This window comes from Triturus cristatus, chromosome 3_2 (assembly GCF_964204655.1).
Source record: "Triturus cristatus chromosome 3_2, aTriCri1.1, whole genome shotgun sequence".
NCBI classification, from domain to species: domain Eukaryota; kingdom Metazoa; phylum Chordata; class Amphibia; order Caudata; family Salamandridae; genus Triturus; species Triturus cristatus.
In genome coordinates this window covers 57761895-57770382 of record NC_140584.1, presented here as the reverse complement: position 1 = coordinate 57770382, position 8488 = coordinate 57761895, and positions in this window count along the sequence as shown.

Below are 8488 nucleotides of genomic sequence, written 5' to 3'. Positions count from 1 at the left end.
AGAATATTCTATTGGCACTCCTTCTAATAGTAAAACACTCTTAGACTCTTTTGGGAAATCATTACCTTGTACTAAGTGTTCAGATACTAGAGGTGTTAAACAATTGTCGTGACAATGTTCAGAATTAAATGAAACTGTCTTTTTTAACCAATCGATTTTGGGATTATGTACCTCTAACCAAGGAATGCCTAAAATTAGTCTAAATTGTGGAGCTTCAATGATGTAAAAAGTGATGCATTCACTATGTTTAGTGGAACATGTCATGATCAGATTTTCCGTGTGATGTTGTATCAGTCCTGATGTCAGTTCTTTACCGTTCACTGCTCTAACTATTTCTGGCTGAGTATTAGGTATAAACTTGAGTCCCAATTCTTGGAGGAAATTAGTATCAATAAAATTACCAGTTGCTCCTGAGAAAATTAAGGCATCTACTGACCACATTTTTTCTTTATTAGATTGGGATTGTACAGCTACTTTAATACTAAGATGTTGATATGAAACCCCTGAAGCCATGGAGGCCAAACTAGTGATCTTACTTGACAAACTGACCTCTTGTTTGGTCGAGCCTTCTAGTTTTCCGACTGTTGAGGAAGTCCTACATCACTAGTCTTCATCTTTGGTTTATTGGGACGAGTGGGACACTCTTTTACAAAGTGACCTGCGTTACCACAGTAAAGACATTGATTTAATTTTCTCCTTTTCTCTTTTTCCTCTTTAGAGAGAGGTCCTTTGATTGTGCCTATTTGCATAGGTTCTCCTAAATCTACCTTTGGAACTACATCAGTTTTCAAACTAGTTCTTTCTTTAAAAGTAAAAACTTTGTGATCTGCACGTCCCTTTTCAATTTTTCGTTCCGACAAACGATGGTTAAGTTTAACTTCTAAGTCTATGAATTTTTCTATATCATCTGGTGGATCCAAAATTTGTGTAACCATCTCTTTTAATTCTTCACGTGAACCCTTGTAAAAAAGAGAAACTCTTTTTTCTTCAGGCCATTCTGCCTCAATGACTAGTCTGTTAAATTGTGAGATATGGGGGCCGATTCCGGCCACAAAACGAACCGACCGACACGGACCCAGACCGAATACCGACTGACACGGACCAGCACAGTACGAACCGTGCAGTACGATGCAACGCATGTGAATTACAACCGACACATACGGAATACAAGCCGTACGACTGAGCCATAGGGAAAATAGTGATCCGGCCGCAAAACCGACGCCATTATCACTGACCGACACGAACCCGGAATGAACCCGGAATGAACCCGACCGACCCGTACCCGTGATGTACGATTCGCGCAGTACGATACAATGCGTGTAAAACCAGACCGACTCGCACGGAGACCAAGCCGCACGACCGACACGCACAGACAACCCGGCACACAAGCAATAGAGACCGCCGCTACCGACGCGTACCAAACACAGAAGATAGGCAGCGTGAACGAGGCAGAGAAGCCCACACGAGACAACAGCAGCGTGCGTTTCCATCACATGAACGTCTCCTTCATGCCTACATAACCCAAAGGAAAAAAAGACAAAAAAAGGACCAAACAAGCAATGACAAAGCCAATAAATACCAAAGAAAAAAACATGGGACAAAGACACACCCACAACTCCAACTATATAAAGGACTACAATCACTACCATCATCCCTTGCAAAGAGGAGACACAGCCAGCAGCAAACACCAGTACACAGCAACCACAGACACACTCACAACTCCCCCATCACACAACTCACATACCATCAGCACCTTATACAAAAGCACACACACACATACACCCAGCAAAACCAACACCAAACCACCCTCACTTGCACCCTCACACACACATCCCTCACCACCACCACCCATCACCATGCCCCCAAAGAATAATCCAAAGTTCACAGATAGTGAGTTAGAAGTGCTGGTAGAAGAGATCATCAGAGTAGAGCCACATGTGTTTGGTACATTGGTTCAAAGGACCCCCATCTCACAGAAAACCAAGATGTGGGCGAGGATTGTGGACAAGGTGAACGCCCAAGCACCAGCAAGGCGCACAAAGGACGATATCCAGAACAGGTGGTATGGCGTGCGCAGGAGGGTCAAGAAACTCATCGAAAAAGATCACGCCCTGAGTCAGTGCACCGGCGGTGGCCCTCCTGCCAAACCAGTCTACTTCAGGACCTGGGAGGAGAAGGTGTGGGACATCCTACCACCAGAGAGCTTCCATGGCCTAACAGACATCCCAGAGCCTGGTGAGTACACAAACAGCATACCCAAGATTGTGTGGCAAGGGGACAGTGAAACCATGCACCGCAAGCAAAGCTACACTAACCAATAGATAATCAGCCCAAGATGTGTATGCAAGTCAGACAAACACAATACCTGCCATCCCATAGTGCCTGGGAACTGTGTCATGACATGTACCAACCTACAAACAAATAGAACAAGCCAGTGGCACAAAGCCAAATAGACCCTGCCAGACAGTTTGCCACCACAAACACACCACCTCACAGTGCAGCTGACTGTCAGGAAGGAATAGTGGGGATGCAGGTGAAGTGAGTGTATCCAAAAGCATGATGGGGCCTGTAGTCACAGATAATGCCCCCCCTCCTGATTGGTTCATCAAGACATCTCTGAAACATGTCCACATCACAGGGAGTGGAAAATGACTGACAAGATGGCTGACACTGGGTCCTGCTGTGGGGAGCACAAGGCCCTGCTCGGGGTTGTGTGCAAATCAGAAGCAGGACACCACTGACTGACATCCTGAAAGACAACTTGCATGCCCTACAATGGAAGCACGTTTCATGATGGGAAGGAGGACTGACAACCCTGACCATACTTACCAGCATGGGGAGAAACCCCCCCTCAACACAAACTCCACACAACTCACCGGGTACAATGCACTGACACACACCTCATTGAAATATCAGCAAAAGGTACCCCGTACTGGGTGCTGCTGTGTGAAGCACAGGGGCTCACTTTGGACTTGTAGCCAAGCAAACACCAGGATTTCACAGTCAGCCATCTTGCCACTGCTGTCACACCCCCTCACAGGGAAGCAGAGTCAAATGTAAATGTAAATGTAAATGTAAATTTGATACTTGTATAGCGTACTACTCACCCGCAAGGGTCTCAAGGCGCTTGTATGAATACCGCTGTGGAACCCATCCTGGCTTTCCCTGTGAGGCGTCCACTCCTGGGCACCCCCAAGGTGGAGGTCAGGCATCCTTAGTGTTGTGGGGGCCGTTGTGGAGATTAAGCAAGCTATTGCCCAGAGTTGCAGAGTGGGACTCCATGATTGGAATAGGCACCGAGGCGAGAATTATCAGGTCCGTGGAATTTTTGAGCCCAAGACCCACCGAGGCGGGGAATTGAACCCTGGTCCCGGGCTAGACCTCTCCATCAGGGTCTGCCGCTCTAATCATTGAGCCACACTTCTCCAGAGGGAGGAAGTATGGGCATGCTGGGAAGGGGGGTGTAGCCAAGAGTATGATGGGACTCGCAGTCACAGACAATCTACACCCACCCACATGGCCCAGCAAGATCAAACTGAACCATACTCGCCTCACAGGGAGTGAGAAGGGACTGACAAGATGTCTGACACTGGGCTCTGTTGTGGGGAGCACAAGGCCATGCTGGGAAATGGCCAACAACAAACATCAGGACTTCACAGTCAGCCATCTTGCCATTGCTGTCACACCCCCTCACAGGGAAGCAGAGTCAAGAGGGAAGAAGTATGTGCATGCTGGGAAGGGGGGTGTAGTCAAGAGTATGATGGGACTCGCAGTCACAGACAATCTACACCCGCCCACATGGCCCAGCAAGATCAAACTGAACCATACTCGCCTCACAGGGAGTGGGAAGGGACTGACAAGTTGTCTGACACTGGGCTCTGTTGTGGGGAGCACAAGGCTATGCTGGGAAATGGCCAACAACAATATCAAACTCTGTCCGTGACAAGCTGGGAAAAAGCAGTGTACAGGCAGGCATCTGTTCGAAAAGTAGAAAAAGTCATGTTTGTGAACCATCGATGCATGTAGAAACATAACTCACATTGTGTGTCTCTTCCAAACACAGGTGGTGCTGGGCACCCAGCACCAAATGATGAGGATACCCAGTCCCAGACTCTGGCGGACACTGAGCTCTCTGGTCTGACTCTCTCACTGTCCTCTTCGGATGACGACGACCAACCTGGCCCCTCCGGTGTGAGCCATCATGCAGCACCAGCAGCATCAACATCTGCACCCCCTGTACCCACGCCTCCAGCATCTGGACACCGACAGGGCACCCCCGCCAACACGGACATACCAAGGTCAATCAACACACACAGCACAGGGACACAGGACCCCCTGGAAGCTACAGCAAACACCACCAGCAACACCACCCAAGGGGTCACTGTGTCACCTGTGCGTCCCGCCGCAGGTCCTGCCTGTGTGGATAGAGGTGCTGGGAGAGGTGGGAGGCAGAGGGCGCGCCTTGCAGAGGGGTCTGGACTGCATGATGACCCCCACCTGGCACGCATCTTAGATGCGTATCAGGATAGCACCGGAGGATTTGGCCAGGTAGTGGGGATCCTCAAGGACATGCAATCAATCAATCAATCAATCACATCATTTGTAAAGCGCACTACTTACCCGTGAGGGTTTCAAGGCGCTGAGGGGGAGGCTGGGGGGGGGGTGCTGCTGCTACTGGTCAAAGAGCCAGGTCTTGAGTCGTCTCCTGAAGGTCAGCAGGTCTTCGGTTTGTCGCAGGTTGAGGGGGAGGGTGTTCCAGGTCTTGGTGGCGCGGTGGGAGAAGGACCTGCCTCTGGATGTGGTTCTGTGGATGCGCGGGACCGTTGCCAGGGCGAGGTCAGCGGAGCGGAGTTTCCTGTTGGGTACGTGGAAGGAGAGTCGACTGTTGAGATAGGCTGGGCCGGTTTTGTGGAGTGCCTTGTGTGCGTGGACCAGGAGCTTGAAGGAGATTCTTCTGTCGACGGGGAGCCAGTGCAGGTTCCTCAGGTGGGGGGTGATGTGGTCGCAGCACGGGATGTCGAGGATTAGGTGTGTAGATGCGTTCTGGATTCTTTGCAGTCTGTTGATGAGCTTGGACGAGGCTCCGGCGTAGAGGGCGTTTCCGTAGTCAAGTCTGCTGCTGACTAGGGCCTGGGTGACTGTTTTCCTCGTGTTTGTCGGGATCCATCTGTAGATCTTGCGGAGCATGCGGAGGGTGTTGAAGCAGGTGGAGGAGACTGCATTGACTTGTTTGGTCATGGTGAGTTTTGAGTCGAGGATGACTCCCAGGTTGGTAGGGGCCGGGGGTGTCCCCAGTGATGCGGGCCACCAAGAGTCGTCCCACGCTGAGGGGTTGGGTCCGAGGATGAGGATCTCCGTCTTGTCTGAGTTCAGCTGAAGTCGGTTTTCCTTCATCCAGTCGGCGACGGCCTTCATTCCCTGGTGGAGGTTGGATTTGGCGGTGAGAGGGTCCTTGGTGAGGGAGAGGATCAGCTGCGTGTCGTTGGCGTAGGAGATTATGTTGAGGTCATGCTGTCGGATGATGCATGCTAGTGGTGCCATGTAGACGTTGAACAGCGTCGGGCTGAGGGAGGATCCTTGTGGGACGCCGCAGATGATCTCGGAGGCTTCGGATCGGAACGGGGGGAGGCAGACTCTCTGGATTCTGCCGGTGAGGAAGGAGGTGGTCCAGTCCAAGGCCTTGTCACGGATCCCTGCGTCGTGGAGGCGCGTGCGTAGTGTGCGGTGGCAGACGGTGTCGAAGGCGGCGGAGAGATCCAGGAGGATGAGGGACGCCATCTCGCCGTTGTCTAGTAGGATCCTGATGTTGTCTGTGGCAGCGATGAGAGCGGTCTCGGTGCTGTGGTTGCTGCAGAATCCTGATTGGGAGGGGTCCAGGATGTTGTTGTCTTCGAGGTGACGGGAGAGCTGGATGTTAACTATCTTCTCGATGACCTTTTCTGGGAACGGAAGCCGGGAGATGGGCCGGAAGTTCTTGTGTTCGCTCGGATCTGCCTTGGGTTTCTTCAGTAGAGCGTTGATCTCTGCATGCTTCCAGTTCTCAGGGAAGGTAGCGGTCTCGAAGGAGAGGTTGATGATGTTGCGCAGGTGGGGTGCGATGGACCTGCCGGCTTTGTTGAAGATGTGGTGTGGAGAGGGTCGGACGGGGATTCGGAGTGGATTGTGCCCATGGTCTTGATTGTGTCCTCGATGCTCACTTTGGTCCAGGTTGTCCGGGAGTCGTGGTTGGTGGGGTGCGGTGGGTCCGGCATGTCGAGGCCTGTAGGGGTTGTCCGGGGGCTGAAGCTGTCATGGATGTCGGTGATCTTGCGGTGAAAGAAGGTGGCGAGGGAATCGCACAGGGCTTGCGTTGGCGGGATGTCGTTGGCGCTGGAGCTGGGGTTGGAGAGTTCCTTCACGATGTTGAAGAGCTCCTTGCTGTTGTGTGCGTTGTTGTCAAGGCGGTCTGAGAAGGAGGTCCTTTTGGCGTTCCTGATGAGGTGGTGGGGGTTGCAAATGGCGTCTTTGTGGGTCGCGCGGCTGTCCGGCGTCTTGTTGTTGTGCCATATGTTTTCCAATTTCCGGCAGGTGCACTTTGAAGCAAGGAGTTCCGGGGTGAACCAGCTGGCTCTTTTGCTGGTGTCTCTAATGGCGGGCATTTTCATCGGGGCTAAGGTGTTGGCGCAGTTGTTCATCCAGCGTCCGAGGGTGAGTGCACCATCGTCGGGTTGGTGGGGTTGGACGGTGGATTGAGTGCGAGGCTTGTCTGTAGTTGTTCTTCAGTGACTTTGCCCCAGCAGCAGCGGGGGATCTGTAGGGTGCGGTGGTGTGTGAGGGGTTTTTGGAAGGAGAAGTGGATGCAGTGGTGGTCTGTTCAGGTGAGTTCGGAAGCGTGGCTGAAGGCGACGTGGGGGCTTGAGGAGCAGGTCGCCCACCATGACCGCATGGAGGCCAAGTGGGATGCCATTACTGCGGTGCATCGGGACATACTCCAATGCCTCCGCCAGATCAACACCAACCTGTCCACACCTCCCTGTGTGGCCACAACATCTGTCGCAACACCATCTGCCAGTGCCACAGGGAGGGAGGAGGACTCTGGCGGAGAGTCCCCTGCACCGCAGAGGCCTGCACCTGAGGATCCCCCCCCTCCCGGAAGAAGAGGGGTCGTCTGAAGAAGGACACGTGAGAGGCAGATGTCCCAGCACATCCCCCAGGGCCTCTAAACCTGTTCTGGACAATGTTCTTTGTGCGCAACCCGTTCACCTTGTCCAATCGCACACAACTCGCCCACATGACATGGAGGGTTCATGTTGGGCCAATGTAGCAGATGACTATGGACTTTACTCTTGACATTTCATCTACCAGCACTTCCAACTCCAATGTGAACTTTGGATTCCCAAACCAATGTACAGCACCCACCATCCTGTGCACTTCCCACACACATGTTTGTAAATAAACTCACCAGTACACCATACTTGCCTCTGTTGTGATTCCAACTTGTCATGTTCACGGAGATGTCGATCTGCTACACAACACAGTGCATGCCAAATACTGCAACAATGTGACCAAAGTAAGGTGAGTCATGGTGATGTAACACATGTGAGGGAGACACACCACTATGGCAACACAAAACATACTCACCATGGCCATGTTACTCATCACACACAATGATGTTGACCTGAAACACTTTGGCATGCACAGACACAACACCAACCCCAGTCAGTGGTAACAAGTCCACAGATGAGGTAAGCAGATGTCACTCAGATGTGGGAAGACAGACAACGCACATAACAAAGCGTAGCACAGGTTCATTACACATCAGCAACATCTTTATTCCACAAGAGTTGCACGGTAATTCTACGTAACAGCGGACACACGCTCTCAATGTGTTGGAGAATGGAAGTCCAGGGATGTGTGGTATATCAGTTGATGGGAATTGTCAACTTCCACACTGGTGTTGGCTTCTGGGTATTGGGGGCAGTGTTGACCACACAACAGGCAAAGTACCCTGGGAAGGAAAGACAAGATACAGTCAAAAGCACAGAAGAACAGGAGAGAAATGCAATACACATGCACAAAACATGTTGCAAGACACCTACACAAACACTAGTTAGCAGTACTACCCTATTGTGGAGTACATACCATCTGAATGGACACATCACAGCACGCATCCAGTCAAGTGGCACACAGACACACTCAGACAGCAACAGAGGTGGCACAATACATTCCAGGCTACCTCCATACATTCACATAACAACCCTGGAAACTCACATTCAGGTGAAGAAGTTGTTGATGAGCTGTGAGCGGACGTCAACATCCTCTTCATCATCACTGGCATCTTGGTTCAGGCCGGGATCCTCCACAGGTGCCGGAGGTTGGCCATCGTCATCGCCATCCTGGATGAGAGGCACCTCCTTCCGCACCGCCATGTTGTGTAGCATGCAGCAGACAAGGATTATTTTACACACCTTTGCAGGCTCATATGGGAGGGCCCCTCCGGTCTTGTCCA